We start from the raw sequence: 18,984 nt of genomic DNA on the forward strand, positions 1-18,984 counted from the left end.
GGAAAAGACAGGAAAGTTCCTACGTCTAGTATAATTCCAGGTCCTAAGCTGTACAGACAGACCCAATCCTACAGTTTAACTGTTCTCCGTATAACATTTTACAGGGATGCAAGGGAAGAAGGGAGAAGGTAGAGAGAGGGAAAGAGGGAAGAGGCAGAGAGAGTGGGGGGAAAAAGAGAGAAAGGGAGAGGAAGGAAGGAAAACCAGAAAGATCACTACCTTCTGTCCACAGAATACCTTTTAAGATCTAACCATTTTCTTTCTTTATCCTCCTCCAAAAGCTTGAAAACACTTCGTACCACTCATAGCTTCTATCACTCCAATGTCTTAACATTATTTTAAAAGAGCTTTGTGTGTGCAAATAATGCTAAAACCAGAAATTGTGCCTCTTTCCTTAGAAGCATCTATCTAAGATTGTATATATGTCAAGTCGATGTGTGCAATATGTATGTCAACAGTGCTTAAGTAATATCTTGTCTCCACTTGCTTCTGATTTCTTTGAATTCTCATATTAACCACTCTCATTTTTTTTTTTTAAACAGTGCTGGGATTTTCCCTCTTTGAAACTTGACAGAAACATAAGATATTTCAGTTCTTGCTATGAAGCACTAAGCACGCTGAAAACATCGCCAGCCCTTTAGTCTCATTAGTTTCCTTTAAACACCTACTTTGCTGGTATAAGCTAATGTGAACCCTTTTCACCCTGTTTAAATTCCAACATAAAATTTGTACACAACAATAAAACATGTGGCTCATTTGTCACGCTTCCAGGAGCAACTATGTCACTCACACCAAGAACCACGGGCTGGGTGTGCAGAGTGATTTCGCTCCCATTTCACATCACTCAATTGTACCTTCTGTAGAAAAGCTTTTAACAACCACATCTGGCCTTTAATAAATCACTGCACTTTGTCTTCCTGCCAAAACTCCTCCTTTATCTAACTTACATCTTCATGATGAGATAGGAAATCACGCATTATGGTGGTGACAAACAATTGTAATTATGTCATTAGTAGCCATTTAGTCTACAAAGGTGCTCAAAAAGGAAATACAATGGAAACTAAGAAATATAGGGCAACACACTGATCACAGTTCTAATCCGCTTTTACTTCATGAGTGTAAAAAGCTGGCATAATTCTTGGGCACAGCAGGCAGTAATGGCATACCACTTTATGAACTATACAGCTATTTTATTCCCCTATCTACTTAAAAATAAAAAAGCATTTAATAGCTTGATTTAGACATAAAAGTTATTTGTGATGCCTCACTGATTATAATATTTATTTTTCAACTGTTCGTAGAAGTGACTTTCTGTGTTAGGAAAGAAACTTGAGTTATTTGGGTTTATGAAATTTAACAGCCATATGTGTGTGTATGTATCTACATACACACGTGTATATGTGTGGGTATACAGGTATGTACATATGTGTAGGTGTATACATATGCATATGTGAATATGTATACACAAAACACATTAAGACACATCTCTAAAGGAGTCAAACAACTTCACAGTATGATACATTCTGTAAAGTTCCCAAGTCATGAAGAAACAAAACTACAAACCAGAAATTTAAGAAAATGTGACTACCCTTAAGGAAAGTATAAAATACCCTTTATTCCACCATCTCCCACCATACATTTTAGAAACAAGAAATTCAAGCAGGTTTCAAAATAAGCAGCTCTTTGGGTATACCTGAAGTTCTAAAATCCTATGCATTTCACTAAAGTCGATAAGAATCAACTCCCAGATTCCACACGGAACATAGTTCCAACATTCACCCAGACGGAAGCACTACTGACAACCAGGGTAGGGAACGGGGGTTTGCAACCTTTGATAACCTACAACCTTCTGAGATGGAGCATGATGAAATTTCCTCTTACCACATCTCAACCTTTGAAATGCATACACCTAAAATATGTAAGTAAAATGAATCTGAAAGCAGTGTGGTCAAACATTAGCAAGGGCAATTTTATGTATAACTACAGTCAGCCAATTCACTCTCCACACCTCTTACAAACCTTCATTTTACTGGGAAATCTTTCCATGAAACTCTGTAAATAACTCTACAAATCATTTAAAAATTTCTCCAATGGTTAATTTGAAAACTATTTAGCAAACGCCTAGTATGTTCCACATCAATCTGTGAATCCCAAGATAATTAAAATGTAAACCCAGAGACAAAAAATTGAAACTCAAAACACCGATGCCAAATCTAACTAACGCTGTGTTAGTAATTATGACCATTATTTCCAGATATATAAATTTTTCATGTGATAAGCTTTCATTTTTTTACTTTGCACTTGGCAGTGTATGTTTTCCTGGGAGGGTCTGGGGCTGAACCCATTTAAAAAAATTGGGGGCAAGTACGTAAAAAATGTTTATGTCACCATAATATTGAGGCAAATCTTTTTTTTTTTTTTTTTTTTTTTTTTTTGAGACGGAGTCTCGCTCTGTCGCCCAGGCTGGAGTGCAGTGGTGCAATCTCAGCTCATTGCAACCTCCAAACTCCTGAGTTCAATCAATTCTCGTGCCTCAGCCTCCTGAGTAGTTGGGATTACAGGCACGAGCCACCATGCCTGGCTAATTTTTGTATGTTTGTAGAGACGGGGTTTCACTATGTTGGCAAGGCTGGTCTTGAAATCCTGGCCTCAAGTGGTCCGCCCGCCTTGGCCTCCCAAAATTCTGGGATTACAGGCGTGAGCCACCGCAGCCGGCCAATTTATGTGTAATTAATGCTTCGTGTTGACTTGCATCTGAATACAGGACCACACATTTTCAAAAGATGCTTGGGAAGTAAAAGAAGCTGAATTTTTCCCCATCATTTTTGTTTAAAAAGAGAACAATCTCCCATATCAATGATCTACATTGTGTTAGAGGTAGAAGCCCCACCACAATTTTTTTTGAGGAAAATTAGAAAGTGACTATTTCAGACAAAGAAAGTAATCTCCCAATAATAAACAGAGGCTTCAGGAGAGCACATAAGGAGGAGGGAAGTCTACGTTTCATAAAAACAGAACAATCTTCAGTCAAATTTACCTACATGCTGTCAGCTTGCTTTTCTCTTCATCAGTCTGTCTCTTGTCTAAGATGAATCCTTCCGCACAGGAGTCTCCGCCACCCCTACTCAAAAAACTTTGACATTTAAAATTTTACTTTTTCTAAGAAAAGCTTATCTGAAAACTCACATGCTTCTCTAGTTACATATGAAAGAAACTGTACTTACATCAACATTATCTTTATTTATCAACTCCCCTGCACATTGCCCCCTGGGTACCAACAGTTCAAAAGTTCAAAAAGGGTTTTGAAAATAAACCAAGATAGAAAACAGGCACCAACTCCTATTTGGAACTCACATTCTCGTGCCTTCTAGCATTCTCTGGATGATGGATCAAGAGGAATGATAAAAGAGACAGAGAGAGAGGCAGCTGCCAGGGGAGGGTATCAATTGGTGTGGATAGCATTTCTCACACCGACTGAAAAATTCGTGTTGTCCCCAGAAGCTGTCAAGCTAAGCAAGGGACAGATCTACATATCACACCTCAGGATGAGAGGCAGCAGCTGAAAGCCTCATTCACTCAGAAATCCTGCCTCTCTTTTATTCTTACCTTTTCCTTGTTTTTAATGCTATTTTTATTTGGCTTCCAACATTCCTCTCTGGGTTTCTGTTAACCTCTTAAAAGGGATGTGGGACACAGCACATGAACAGGTCTGTATGCAGGACAACCTGTGCTGGGCATCTGGAACTATCTCTGCTCTAGTGCTGCACTAATTGGTTGATACCTTCCTTCACTAAATCTTGTTACAACCTGCAACTAAAGAGGAGGCTCTCCCCATTCAATCAATGAAGCGGGATCTCTCTCTTCAAACAGACAAAGTGAATGGACACAACACAAATTTGAATCTGTCTGTTATCAGACACCGGGGCCCAGGCAGCCGTTACTTCCTCCCTGGAGCACCAATTCAGTCCAGCTGGGAAACAGTTATTCTGCACATGGAGTTAACCCTCACCCCTACCCCCACCCCAGTCCTGCTCCTCACCAGGCTCCAAACGCTGTGAGAGAAGGAATGGCACACAAACATCTTCCTCACTGGAGTGGTAGCAGGCTCTGAACTGGGGATCAAGAAACCTTAGTGAGTGCAGTTTACTGTCCTAATTCTACTCCCAGGTATTTACTCTAAAGCAGTTCTTGCACATGCCAACGACGTTTATTGCTTTAAAAATAAAATCATAGGCCGGGCACGGTGGCTCACACCTATAATGCCAGCACTTTGGGAGGCTGAGACAGGTGGATCACTTGAGCCCAGAAGTTTGAGACCAGCCTGGGCAACACGGCAAAACCCTGTCTCTACTAAAAATACAAAAATTAGCCAGCCATGGTGGTGCACGCCTGTAGTCCCAGCTACCTGGGGGGCTGAACTGGGAGGATCGCTTGAGCCTGGAAGGTTGAGACTGTAGTAAGCCATGTTCGCGCCACTGCACTCCAGCCTGGACAACAAAATGAGACCCTCTCTTAATCTAATCATAAATGTCTATCATCTGTGGAATGAATAAGCATAATTCATTGATAAATGACAGAATACTTTGTACATTTCTAGCAGCGTTCGTGAGATCTACACGTCAACATGATACTTTTTTCAAAATCATGCCTGAATACAGCATGAAGTAGTTAGGATACAATATAGTTTGACACTAAACTTGTAAATGAAATACACACTCTCAGAAAAGGCTACCTGTGTACAGAAGTGTATATAAATGGAATGGAACGGGTACCCCAAGCTCCTGATGGAATGTGCTGCTGAGAAGTGGAAAGGGGAAAAGTTAAAAGAGATCTTAGGTGTTGCTGACATGTTTTATTCCTTTTAAATACATCTAGAAGCAAATAGGACAAGCTGCTAAGAAGGGTTCCTTCAGGGTGGAGGGGATGCAGATGACTGCTAACCCTGTACATTCCTCTAACTTGTACATGTCTCAGGCTCTCCACTGAATCCCCTCCCTGCCAAGTGAATTCTGAAGATGGTTTGAAAAATCCCTCTATCAACTAGGTTGTCTTTTTACACATATTTAGCCAAGTACCCTCTTCGTCAGATAAGAGATTTTATAAGCAAAACTAAATTAGTTTCTCAAAAGAGGAAGTTTAGTTTTTTGTTGTGTTTTTTCTATTTGGTAGAAATATCATAACCCCGATTATCAAGTGATCAGGAATAGTGAAGCTGGATCTTCTCCAAGTCACAAAATCCTCGTGTGTTCATGTGTGGCATGTACATGTCTTCCAGTCTGATGTAGTGAAGAACACAAACTGTTCTTCACAGTTCTAGCTGGGGCTAGGAGTATGGAACCCTGATTTAACAAAAAGCTCTCCTGGATCTCTGAGCTGGAGATGGTGTTTTCAAAAAGTGATGTGGCTCATCACTGAAAGTTTTCAGGGTAACGGCTCATAAATGGTGAAGAAAGAAAGGCAACAGAAAAACGAGGGAACAGTTTCAAGATTTGGACTGGGATTAAACGAGGATTACTGATGTGAGAGGTGTGTGTGTGTGTGTGCGTGTGTGTGCGTGTGCGTGTGTGTATGTGTGTGTGCATGTGTGTGCGTGCGCATGCCCTATGTTTATAGGAAAGAGTTTAATTCTCTCTCTGATAAGAATAAAGGACCCGGCCTGGGCACGGTGGCTCACGCCTGTAATTCCAATACTTTGGGAGGCCAAGAGGGGTGGATCACTTGCACCCAGGAATTCAAGACCAGCCCGGGCAACATGGCGAAACCCCATCTCCACTAAAAATACAAAAAAAATAGGCCGATGTGGTGGCAGGCACCTGTAGTCCCAGCTACTTGGGAGGCTGAGGTGGGAAGATTGTTTGAGTCCAAGAGGTGGAGGTTGTAGTGAGCCAAGATCACACCACTGCACTCCAGCCTGGGCAACAGAGCAAGACACTGTCTCAAAAACAGCAACAACAACAAAAAAGTAAAGGATCCAAGAAGTGACAGAATTCCAAATATGATAAAACTGCCCATCAAAATAGATGGCATGTGAAGAAAAGAATGTAAAATTCCTTTTTATTTGCTTTCAATAATATTAACATGAATGATAACAAAAGATGTCTTTCTAAAACAAAGAAGACATATGGCGATGGCCTACAGATAATTACCTTAGAGGAGGGGATGGGCAATGGAGATCCCCGTGTATTGGGTTATTTCTTTTTTTTTTTTTAAGATGGAGTTTCACTCTTGTCGCCCAGGCTGGAATGCAATGGCGTGATCTTGGCTCACCACAACCTCTGCCTCCCAGGTTCAAGTGATTCTCCTGCCTCAGCCTCCCGAGTAGCCGGGATTACAAGCAATGCACCACCATGCTTGGTTAATTTTGTATTTTTACTAGAGACAGGGTTTCTCCATATTGGCCGGGCTGGTCTCGAACTCCCGACCTCAGCTGATCCACCCACCTCAGTCTCCCAAAGTGCTGGAATTATAGGCATGAGCCACCAGGCCAGCCTGTGTTGGGTTATGTCTTTTGGAAACAAGACTTTATTGTTACTTTTGATACTATTAATTTGTTTCCCAAGAATGCCAGAGCCAAAGCACAAGTTTTCTTAGTGACACCTGACCAAGTTTCTAAAAATGTTGTACAAAGGCCATTAAGAAGAAAAAAAAAATAATTGTTGACTTTAAATATGCAGGCAAAAGTCACAGTAAATAACAATAATTTGCTTGGAATATTGTTCCATACAGCATTTCACAGAAATCCAGCATACAATTTACAAGAAAGTGCAGGCAAATTAATTGTATACTTTCACCTTTTCTTCTCAATTCACATATGAGAAGAATAACATTTTACCCCACGCAGAGAAGCCCCATAGGCCGCACAGGGTTTTGAAAAGAGACTAATCAATAGTATCAACTGAACCTGAGATTAGATTAAACGGCAGACAGAGGCAAACAGCCTATAACCATTAAGAATCCTCATTCCCATGGCTTTCAACCTCCTTTTCCCTGATGGCAGGCAACATGGCAATATGGTTTATCATGCAGAGACTGAATCCAGTACAAAATGCCACCCCCAGCCCAAGGACTGACACTGGTAATGGTTTGTGAAACACCTCCAAAGGTGCCGCACCAGCGTGCAGCCACCAACTTCCACATTTCCATACATCTGCCTTGCCAGCCTTTACGTGGAGGTCTTCCAAAGACAAGGGGCAAGGAGGCATGGCCCCAGACTCACAGTGAGCCTTGGGTTCAAGTCCAGGTTCCCATGTTTAGTCTCTGTGCGACTGTGGAAGAGTGGTTGGCCTTTTCTGATGCCTGCCATCCTCCCCTCTGGAAAGGATATAGTATCAGCAACTACCTCAGAAGGCAGGTGTGAATGTAGGGTGTATAAATTAGTTAGCCAGACATCAGGGTAATCTATATTCTGTGCATCCAAATCATCAGCTTAAGAGTAAAAACAGTAGCTGCCATTTATTGAGCAATGATCATGTGAGACACACAAAAGCCCTTTCACATTTCTGGACTACACCACCCTGGGTAGAAGTTCACAGTATTCCCAGTTTGCAGATGGAAAAACTGAAGCTAAAAGAATAATCTGCCCCGACAGCCAGCCAGGAGGAGGCAGATGTTGGCTAGGAGGCCAGGTTGATCTGAATTTAAAGCTTTAGGCCCTAAACCAGAGTTCCACGTTCCCGGCTGCACCTCAGAATCACTTGGGAAGCTTATAAAAGGCCAATGTCCAGGTCAACCTCCAAGCCAATTAAATTGTAATCTCTAAGATTAAGGGCCCAGGCAGCAGTATTTTTTTTTTTTTTTTTTTTTTTTTTTGAGACGAAGTTTCACTCTTGTCACCCAGGCTGAAGTGCAGTGGCTCAATCTTGGCTCACTACAACCGCTGTCTCTTGGGTTCAAGCAATTATCTTGCCTCAGCCTCCCGAGTAGCTGGGATTACAGGTGTCCACCACCACGTCTGGCTAACTTTTTGTATTTTTAGTACAGATGGGGTTTCACCATGTTGGGCAGGGTGGTCTTGAACTCCTGACCTCAGGTGATCCACCCGCCTCGGCCTCCCAAAGTGCTGGGATTACAGGCGTGGTCCACCACGCCCGGCCAGGCAGCAGTATTTTTTAAAGCTTTTCACTCCAACATGCAGCCTTGTTGGAGAACAACTGTTCCAGTCACCATACCATACCAGACAAGTGGTCCTTCCCTGATGAATTAGTTTCATTTTGCTGTGTAACAAATTACTGCAAATTTAAGGGCTTAAAACAACACACATTTCTTATCTTACAGTTCTGGAGGTCAGAAGTCTGAGATGGGCTCCAATGGGCTGAAATCAAGGACCCTGTTCCTTCCAGTGGAGAATCTGCTTCCTCACCATTTCCAGCTTCTCAGAGCTGCTCACATCCCTTGGCCTGTGGCCTCTTCCTGAATTATTTTCGTTATATTTTTCTTTTGTTTTTAATTGACACATAATAATGGTATATATATATATATGGTACAGTATGATTTTTTGACACATGCATATCTTGTGTGAAAAGCAAATCAGGGTATTCCATTTCCAAAGTCAGCAACATTGAGCCAAGTCCTTCTCGTGATGCTATCTCTCAGGCTCTCTCTCTCTTCAGCCGCCTTCTTCTACTTTTAAGAACACTGGTGATTCTGCAGGGCTCACCCAGATACTCCAAGATAACCTCCCCTTCTCAAGGGGGCAGGTGATCAGCAACCTTAATTCCATTTGCAACCTTAATTCTCCCTTGCCATGTAACATACCATATTCCCAGGTCCAAGGGATTAGGATGTAGAGCTCTTTGGGATGTGTCACTCTGCCTTCCACACCTGACAATTCTGCCTCCAGATCAGGATCACAGGCACAAGTGACACATTCTGACAATAACGTGAAAGTGGGTCTCGGTATACAAGCCTCCTGCTTGCTTTACAGTCTTACGGTGAGTATTTTACCTGCCCCTGCAACTTAGGTACCAAGCACAGTGCTTGCAGCACACCAGGGGCTCAACAGATGTTTGTGGAGGGAAAGAAAGAAAGGATCTTGCATTTCTCCCGCCAGAACAGTTTATATCAGATATGCTATCATGTTCAATAAGGAAAGAGATAACCCGGGCTGTTTCTAATTGGATAGTCACAGGAGAAATTTCTGCTTGATTCTAAATGCAGCAACTCCACTCTGTTTCTTGCATTGGGAACGGCACGCCACCCATTCTCCCTAGCACACAGAAGCCTGCATCTAATTTTACAAGAGCTTGAAAGTAATATGTCCTCTAACTTGAATTTTCTTTGCCAGTGGCCACCACAAAAACAAATGACTTTCAGTAGTGTGTGTTTCACTGGGTTTGTGTATTGGGTTGTTTTTTGGAGGCTGGGGATGGGGGGGTGGCGGGAACACACATTTAAAAAATCATGCTTCTAATCCTTAAAAAGACTAAAATAGTTTCATCCTTTCATAACCTGTCATCACGCATGTTTTTCTAAAATTAAACACATATGGCTCAAGCCAGAGTTACATTATGCACCATATTATGTAATTATCTTTTCAATTTATTACTCCTCAAAATAGAAAAAGATTAGCCCATGTTTCTTAAGTCTGAGTAAACATATGGCCTGAGGATTGTAAATGACATCCTATCTTTAAAAGAAGTTCCAAGACTAAACAACATACAATACTCCCTTCGGAAAGGCCATATGTGGTATCAGGGTTGTGAGATACAGAAGAACTGTGTCTGTCTGTGTGTGTGTGTGTGTGTGCGTGTGTGTATACATCTTTTTGCTTTCTGGCCATGTCTTTGATGCCGTGAAATATTCCTGCTGGCGGATCATAAACAGCACAAAAATAGGGACCAAAAAAAAAAAATCTCCATTTCAGCATTTCCCATTAGCCTAGTGCACTTGAGTCCTGTTTCATCCACAAGGAAAAGGTTCCCAGTCATCTGGGTGTTCGTACAAGAATTATCTTTCTCTCTACAATTCAGGGGCTTTGTACCCGCTTCCTCGGCAGCCTGTGTACATCCCATTCTTCATGTTCCCTGGTGATTTAAGACCTCCTTTGAGACCCTGTGCTTGATCACTGTCCTTTTCTTCCTCGTCAGGAAAGAGAGCAGTCAAGCAGGGATCCTCATCGCTGCCAACGACTCCCTTCCCTACAACTACATTAAAGTTATTCCGGAGGCTCCCAGCAGTGTGTGGCTTAGTTAAGGGTCTGACAACGTCCCTATTATCAGAACCTTTCTTCAGGGGGGTTTGCAACTCGAAGACTTTTAATTTGCAACAGGCGGAAATTTTTGCATGGGGCTGCCAAGCATAAAGGAAATATTTCAGAGGCCATTCAAAGTGAAATCAGTTTAATTGTTTATTCCGTATTGAGGGATATCAGAAATGAAATGCTGTGAGTGGGTTTCTGATGCCTTTATGCTCCTCTTAACTAGAAAGGATGGTTTTGAAAAATAATTTTAAAGAAAGCCAAGCAAGTTGAAAACCAGCTAATCAGGCTCGCACACAGCCGTTACCATGCGTACATTCACGAGGTTTTTAAATATACATTGTGCCATGAACGTCCAGCAGGAATTCGTGGATTTCAGACTTTTCTTCAAGAAAATATCATTCCCAATGGGCTGATACCAACAATTTCCAATGGTACAGCCAAGCAAATTTTAGGAACAGAGCATCTGATAACATTGTATTGACTAAAGCGGAACCATTTAGATGAGATAGTAAAACAGTTCGCGGATGGTCTGCTCTGCCATGATGCAAGAGTTTCTCTTTTTCACAGCATAAAGGTAATCCTTTTCATTTGCTCTAAATGGGTAAGTAGAGGCAAGGGGCAGCAGACACCCTGTCATAACCATTCCACAGTGCAGCATATAGATCCTGGTTTTTAATTACTAGGATGAGACTACAGTCCACTAAAAATAAACCACTAAGTTGGCTAGAAAAAGACATATCTTAGAGGCAGAATCGATGAACAAATCTTTTGGGCTACATCCTATGTTTACTGAATCTTTGGAACCAGAAATGCCACGTTTAGCTTATTTAGCACCTCATTATTTAATGCAGATCAATGCTGACATTCCCCCAGAGAAATGTATAATAGTCCAATCAGGAAGGAATATGAAGTGCAGATTAACGTGCACAGCAGGTTTTATCCTTTATGAGCAGGCTCTCACTGCTGGGCCTTTGCACTTGCTGTTCTCATTCAGGAATGCTCTTCCCTCAAATAGTCTCATGGCCCCCTCAGGTCTGTCTTTTTCTTTCTTAATGTTCCTAAGTAAAAACAGCACATTCCTCACCCACAGTCTCCATTTCTTTATCCTGATTTATTTTCTCCATGCCACTTACCACCAAGAGAAACATTATATATATTGTTTGATTTGTTTCCCCATCTAGGATACAAGCATCATGAGATCAGGGAGTAGTTTTGGCCACTGCTGCATACTAATAATCTGTGAACTAGTACCTAGAATGTAACCAGCACTGAGATATTTACTGAGTAAAGAAATAAACAAGAGAATGAATGAATGAATATGCTAATACAACTGCCTCTGTATCCTCTTTGGTAGGCGGAAGGCAAGAAGCACGCTAATCTGTCTATGGAGGCAAAACTGCACTAAGACTCACCTATCTTTTTGGAATGAAGAATGGCTTGAATCTAAGTTATTTACCTTGAGGAAAAAAAAAGCTATTTCAGGCTATTCTGACATTAACAGTGAGAAAATTAAAAACAAAAAACCTGGAAGTAAAAGTAATGTAGTCCAGCAGTTAGGGGTTTTAACTATGGGGTTAAACTGCCTGGGTTCATGTCTCAGTTCCTCTCCTTAAAAACAGTGTGCTGTAATCCCAGCACTTTGGGAGGCTGAGGCATACGAATCACTTGAGCTCAGGAGTTTGAGACCAGCCTGGGCAACATGGCAAAACCCTGTCTCTGCTAAAAATACAAAAAATTAGCCAGGTGTGGTGGCATGTGCCTGTAGTCTCAGCTACCTGGGAGGGTGAGACTGGAGGATAACCTGAGACCCAGAGATCAAGGCTGTGGTGAGCTGTGATTGCACCCCTGCTCTCCAGCCTGAACAACAGCATGAGACCCTCTCTCGAAACCAACAACAGCAGCAACAACAAAACAACAAAAAATAGTGTGGCGTGGCCAGTTATTTCACGTCTCTCAGTGTCAGCTCCCTCACCTATAAAATATGGCCAAGAACAGGACTTAATCACTCAGAGTTTTCACGAGGATGCAATAAGCTACTTCAAATAAGCACAGTGCCTGGTATAAGATAATTGTCACAACATTGTACCTACGAGTTATTTTCCATTTTAAAAAAGCAAATATCTACCAGACTGAAGATTCTGAGATATAGAATCAGAAAAGACTCTGATCTTTTGATATTTTTTACTGAATCAACTGCCCACAATTTTTTTTAAGTTAAAAAGTCTGTTTCCTTATTGGAGCTAGTTAGTTGTAACATTTATAGATTTCAGGTGGATTATTATCTTTGTTTCCAACTTTTTTTCTATTCCAAGAAATTATGGTATGCTTCTAGTTGTGGCTTATCCTTCCTGATGTATTTTACTTACTTGCAAGAGGCACAACCTCCTTCATTCACGATAAGCTGTGTCCTTATGATTATGTAGCTAAAAAGGCATCCACGGGTTTTTTAAATTGTACGCACACATCGTATCAATGTTTCATGTGTCCTCTCAAAGGAATTATGAAACAAATATCAAGCCTCGCTTTAATACATTTTTTAAAATTTCCCCAAACATTGATTTTACGTTTCTGATCTCTTAGAGGGATATATCACGGAAGAATCAGGACTTCAAGTGGAATAGGCTTTGTTCTATAATACCTTACCTTTTCAAAGTTGAAAGACACATCATATTTTTGTCCTTTGTATAAAAAAGCAATAAATGTCTTTTTCCCAGAACAAACATTTTTCTATGGCTTTTCTTAAGAATGGCTGGTATTTGTCTATTTCCTCGCCTACTTCTCATGTTAGAAGCTGACTAGAAGTATGCCTTATCACGTGTGGCTTCATACATGTAGTAAAACAGACAAACAGGCAAGCCATTTACTCCCAAAGATGCTGATTATTAGGGCTTTCCTTAGGAGCTCCAATGTTAGTCATGTGCAAAGATGTAATTGAATTAATCCACTCTCTATGGAGCACAACAGGATGTAAAATAACTTTTAAATTCCCATATATGAAATATCCATGGTTATTACCCTTTGACATCACACAATATGTAGGACGTCTACAAATTTGTAACCCCTAACTCCGTTCACATATTTCTTATGCATCTGCTCCAGTTCCCCCTCCAGAGTGGACGAACCTGTTGTGGACTTAAACCAGAGGCTGAATGGTCGCGCATGCGTGTGTGTGTGTGTGTGTGTGTGAGTGAGTGAGACAGAGTCTCGCTCTGTCACCCAGGCTGGAGTGCAGTGGTGCAATCTCGGCTCACTGCATGCTCCGCCTCCCAGGTTCAAGCTATTCTCTTGCCGCAGCCTCCCAAGTAGCTGGGACTACAGGCACCTGCCACCATGCCCGGCTAATTTTTTGTATTTTTAGTAGAGACGGGGTTTCACCGTGTTAGCCAGGATAGTCTCGATCTCCTGACCTCATGATCTGCCCGCCTTGCCCTCCCAAAGTGCTAGGATTACAGGCATAAGCCACCGCGCCCGGCTGAATGGTCTTTATACCATGTCTTCTGATCACCTGATGCTGGCAGGTGGCAGGCAAAGCCCCTCATAAAGAAGGACCCATCAAGAGTGGCATCAGTTAGTCCGCTCCAGTGTGGCAGTGCAAATAAGCACCACTGGCTTTTGAATGAGGGAAACCTCAGTTCCAATACTGCCTCTGCCACTTAAAGCTCTGATCCTGGGCAAGTCACTTCATCTTTATACACCTCCATTTCTTCATCAATCATCTGGAGTAGGGGAAGCCGGCATCCCATCACCCATCCGCCGACTGAGATGTGGCTGTGTCAAATGAGATAATTTACATTACAAATCCCAACACTGTGACTAAAAGTAAAGCCCAAAAGTCTCAAAAATAATGAAGAATGTTGTTATTACTATTAAAAGCGGAAGTGCTTCTAAACAGAAGTCACTGTGTCTTACACTACAGCACCTGTCTCCCCCTGCAGTCTTTGAAATGACCTCTGTTTTCTGGACAAATCATTCTTTTTCCTGTTTGGCAATCTATTCAAAATCCTTGGGACACTTAAGAGGGGCAGGTCACATGGTGCAGGGGATCTGAAGACACCTAGACTTGCTCCTGGCACCTGGATGCCTTTGGGCAAGTTATTTAATGTGTCTTGGTCTCAGATGCTTTCTTTGCCTGGAACTCCATGAGGGCTCAAAGTTACTATCTCCCAAACTACCTTCTGCAAAGAAATGATGGGGTTTATAGGGTGGGGTGAAGCGCAGGTTTCTAGGACTGAAGTACTGCTCATGTTGGGGGGCATGTTCTCATCGAATGGGCCCCCAAGGCTGCTTCTGCCTTGATCTCCATGTTATGACTCTGTTAAGGAAGTTAAAAAGATCACAGTGGCCGGGCGCGGTGGCTCAAGCCTGTAATCCCAGCACTTTGGGAGGCCCAGACGGGCGGATCACGAGGTCAGGAGATCGAGACCATCCTGGCTAACACGGTGAAACCCTGTCTCTACTAAAAGATACAAAAAACTAGCCGGGCGAGGTGGCGGGAGCCTGTAGTCCCAGCTACTCGGGAGGCTGAGGCAGGAGAATGGTGTGAACCCGGGAGGCGGAGCTTGCAGTGAGCTGAGATCCGGCCACTGCACTCCAGCCTGGGCGACAGAGCGAGACTCCGTCTCAAAAAAAAAAAAAAAAAAAAGATCACAGTATTCTGGCCAAAGTGGGCCAGACTAGGGACTAAAACATAAAGCCAAAGAAAATCACAAATGGGGCATAAGAACGCCCAACTACCCTTTGAAGAAAATGTTACCCAAGAGGGATGCACCATTCTGAAGACTTCAACATGACGCAACCAAATCTTGTCCTTGGGTGAGTAGAAACAAGACATAGAAAGGAAAATGGGTCCTTAAAAGAGGCTGTAGTCCCAAGAAACACTGGGCTCACCCTTCACATCTTGTGAACTCCACCATAGACTTACCCCACCTCTCCTCTACCTTCTCCCTGGGAACCCAGGCACCAATACAACAACTCGTAATGCATGTATTTTTTTAAAAAAAATTGGGCCGGGCGCGGTGGCTCAAGCCTGTAATCCCAGCACTTTGGGAGGCCCAGACGGGCGGATCACGAGGTCAGGAGATCGAGACCATCCTGGCTAACACGGTGAAACCCCGTCTCTAGTTAAAAGAAATACAAAAAACTAGCCGGGCGAGGTGGCGGGCGCCTGTAGTCCCAGCTACTCCGGAGGCTGAGACAGGAAAATGGCGTGAACCCGGGAGGCGGAGCTTGCAGTGAGCTGAGATCCGGCCACTGCACTTCAGCCTGGGCGACAGAGCGAGACTCTGTCTCAAAAAAAAAAAAACAAAACTGACAAGGAAGAATAAACATATTTGGGGGTGAATATGTTTGTCTAATTAAAAATATTTTCCTGCTTAATATAGGCTAACCGGCTGGAGAATTAATGTGCCGCCTGTGCACATACGTAGTAAGAGTTTTAAAAAAAAAAAAAAAGAGGAATTTCAGGAGGTGCTTTGTCTTCTGATGTACAGAAATGAACGCCCAAATTCATACACAGGGCTTCGTCTTTGAAAAACACACGAAGGTGGAGGAGGCAACAAACCAACCAAAAAACCGACAAACAGCCAACTGGCTATTCAGCTAATTAAAACACACATACACACACGCCAAATAGCCACACACACCCCAAATAGACACACACACGCACACCCCAGACACACACACCCCACCCCAAATAGCCAACCAGTACGGAACTGGCTAAATAAATGACACTTCATCCACATGACACAATGCTGCCGCTGCCATTACGAAGAATGATACATACCCACACTACTGATAGAGCAGAATGGCACACACACAGACTTGCCCACACACACATATACACACATACTGTACTTTTACTACTTGTTTAATTTCTGTCTTCTTTCCGTCACTAAACTTCCCCCCACCCTGCAAAATTTTATTATAAAAATGTTCAAACATCCAGACAAGTTGAAAGGACAACATATGGAACACCCATACACCTGCCTCTTAGATGTTGCCAATTAACATTTTACTTTACTTGCTTTAGCCTATCTTCGTTCATCTATTTTGGTTTTTGACACAGATCACAGCAAGTTCCATGATATATTTTCAAGGAAAAAGACAAACTACCAAACACATGTACAGTATGACCTCATTTTGAAAATATATATACATGGGTGTGTGTGCTTACATACCTAGAAAAAAAACAATAGAAGGAAATACCACACAATGTTACCAGTAACATTTTATATATTTTTTCCCCTCATTACCTATATGTACTTTTTTCTTTTATCTCTCATTTAAGCCATCAACATTTATTCCTTGTGAAATAAATAGATATGGAATTACGAGAAGGAGCCAAGGATGAGGGGAGGAATGTGAAGCAGGCAGGAAGGATGTAGGGCAGAAAGGGAAGATTCAAAGCCATCCATCCATTCCTCCCTGGGCTGCGGAGGCTCATGCTAAAGCCACCCAAGGCAAAGAAAAGCCACCGAGAAGCAGGCCAACTCTCGGTCTTGCCAGCCATCCACATTGTTTTAATATCAGGTTCATGATTTTTCAGATGCAGTTTTAAAACAATTTCCAACCACCTCCCTGAGATTGTCTGTGGAACGTGATGGGGATTTCCTGTTTCCAGACTCTGCCTGTTGGCTAGCTGTCATAAAGAATCCACCACATCAGGTTCCCAGTGCCCCAGTTCAACAAGGCCACCCCGTTCTGTGCCTCCACACCCAGCCCAGCGCCCTGCACATTGGAAAGCACTTGGTCAGCATCCACCTGGGCCCCAGCCTCTGTCTTTAGAAGGCCAGGAAAATCGCAGTCACAGATGCACTGCCCAGACCTGCGGCACCATCCACACCCACACTGCAGGGGATGCAGCCCCAGGCTTTTGCCGCCCACCAATATATTTGTGTGCCAATTCGAGGACTTACTGGGAAAGATTTAGGTCTCACTTCCAATTGTTAAAAGAAGGGAACAAATAAAGGGAATTGCCTCTGCTCCAAGGGATATTCTAATGTGGCTCTTGGAGTCTTCTAGACGTGCCCAAGCCTGCAGAGGGGGAGTGAGGGGAGAGGGCACGAGGAGGACAAGCAGAGCCCTGGCCTCAAAGGCACCTCTTAGGAGCCTTGCTGGGAAACACCGGGTGTGCCTAAGACAATGCCATGGGTGATGACTAAAAAGACAATCACAGAACATGCAAAATAAAAATGGTAACTTAGATGATGCCCGAGAATTTTTAAACAGCACTCGCTGATGGAGCAGCAGAATTGCATAGCTTCAGGGTTTAGCACTCAAATCCTGCCTCTGGCTTCATGTTAATAATCCATTACCATGTTCCCATTCCAAATACTACATTTTCCCAGCACTTTGTTTCTGTTGTTCACTTAAAAAAAAATTAAGACACACTCAAACTATCTATTATCTCACCCTAAGAAAAATCTAGGTACTTGAAAACGACATTAAGCTGTCATTCATATCTTAAGAGTCACCTATATCTGAACTACCTCTTCCACACACACATGGGCATTCTGAAGTAAAAAGGGAATCTGTGTTCAAGAAAGTAAGTATGCAATACCCCAACTCTAGGAAATTCATTCGACACATGTCTGTATCAGACGCTCTGAGACGTTCTCAATTTAAAACAATCCTCCATAGATTACCTATTTAAAATCCCATGAAAAAACACTGAGAAATGAGGATCCCAGAAATTTAATCTGATTAATATCTTTCAGTATAATTTTTTAATCTATAAATTGTGATTATAATTTTCACTCCTGTTGATAACAAAATATGTTTTGAAAAACCATGAGGCTTTATACAATGTAGACATAAAAACATGTTTTTTGAACCTGGGTCTTTGATGTGAGAGCCAATATTTATACAAACAAAATCTAGACTATCTGAGCAAAAAAGGAATGTAGAAATCATGGATTCCAAATCTCTGATTTCACAGAGAAGGACACTGAGGCTGAGAGATTTAAGTGGCTTTAACGGCACAGGACATAAATGGTCCCATAACATCAAGTGAACACAGAAAATGAGGCAGAAACAGACAGACACATCATTAGGAAGTGTAAGTGTAAGCAGAACATAACTCAATCATTAGTTGTTCTTTTTTTTTTTTCTATTAAGGGTTTTAGTATCTGATGTTTGGGTCTTTGACTATAAAACAGTCATGACCACAAACTGTCCTTAACACCGCAAAACACATAATCACTCCTCAAAAAGAACCTCAGCCCTGTAACATAAAGTCAACTTTAGAAAACTGATAAAACAAACCACTTAAAGAGTAACCACTTGGTTTGTAAGTAAACTATTTGGTATGGTTTTAAAAGAGGACTTCAAAGGGGTTGAAGATAATAGAAAGCTGGGGCTTCGGCATCTTTCATCATAGGAATGATAGACCAACAACGATCAATCACCATTTGCTGAAGGAATATTTACAAATTACCTACTTTGTGCCAGGTATTGTACTCAGAGACCAAAACACAACAAAAAGAACCTGTAAAGTTACATTCTTGACTTTTGGGGCTGGGGAGAAGACAGACATTAATCAAAATAGAAACAAAGATGTATTTAAAACCTACAGGGATGAATGCCACAAAAAGCAAGTTATATAGGTCCAGGAGAAAATTTAAGGGAGGCATTAGGATCGTCAGGGGCTGGGCACAGTGACTTACACCTGTAATCCCAGTACTTTGGGAGGATGAGGCAGGAAGGTTGCTTGAGGCCAGGAGTTCGAGACGAACCTGGCAAATACAGTAAGACCCCTGTCTCTACAAACAATTTTAAAATAAAAACTT

The 18,984-nt window shown here is 42.1% G+C and overlaps 1 protein-coding gene across 10 annotated transcripts in view; it reads right to left on the reverse strand.

The window, feature by feature from the left end:
* Positions 1-18,984, reverse strand: part of FOXP1 (forkhead box P1) — a 631,073-nt gene that overhangs the window by 444,250 nt on the left and 167,839 nt on the right. Inside the window, exons 3-4 of one of the 10 annotated variants that reach the window (XM_050781334.1) lie at positions 4,040-4,112; positions 3,042-3,121 (exon numbers count right to left, since the gene is read on the reverse strand). The exons of 7 other annotated variants lie outside the window; for them this stretch is intronic. The gene's annotated coding sequence lies outside the window, so the exon portion shown is untranslated. Of the gene's footprint in view, positions 1-3,041; positions 3,995-4,039; positions 4,113-18,984 lie in introns of those variants that run through there. 2 more of the 10 variants (XM_050781335.1, XM_050781336.1) reach the window with 2 other exon arrangements.

The sequence above is a fragment of the Macaca thibetana genome, chromosome 2 (genome assembly GCF_024542745.1).
Source record: "Macaca thibetana thibetana isolate TM-01 chromosome 2, ASM2454274v1, whole genome shotgun sequence".
In the NCBI taxonomy this organism is placed as follows: domain Eukaryota; kingdom Metazoa; phylum Chordata; class Mammalia; order Primates; family Cercopithecidae; genus Macaca; species Macaca thibetana.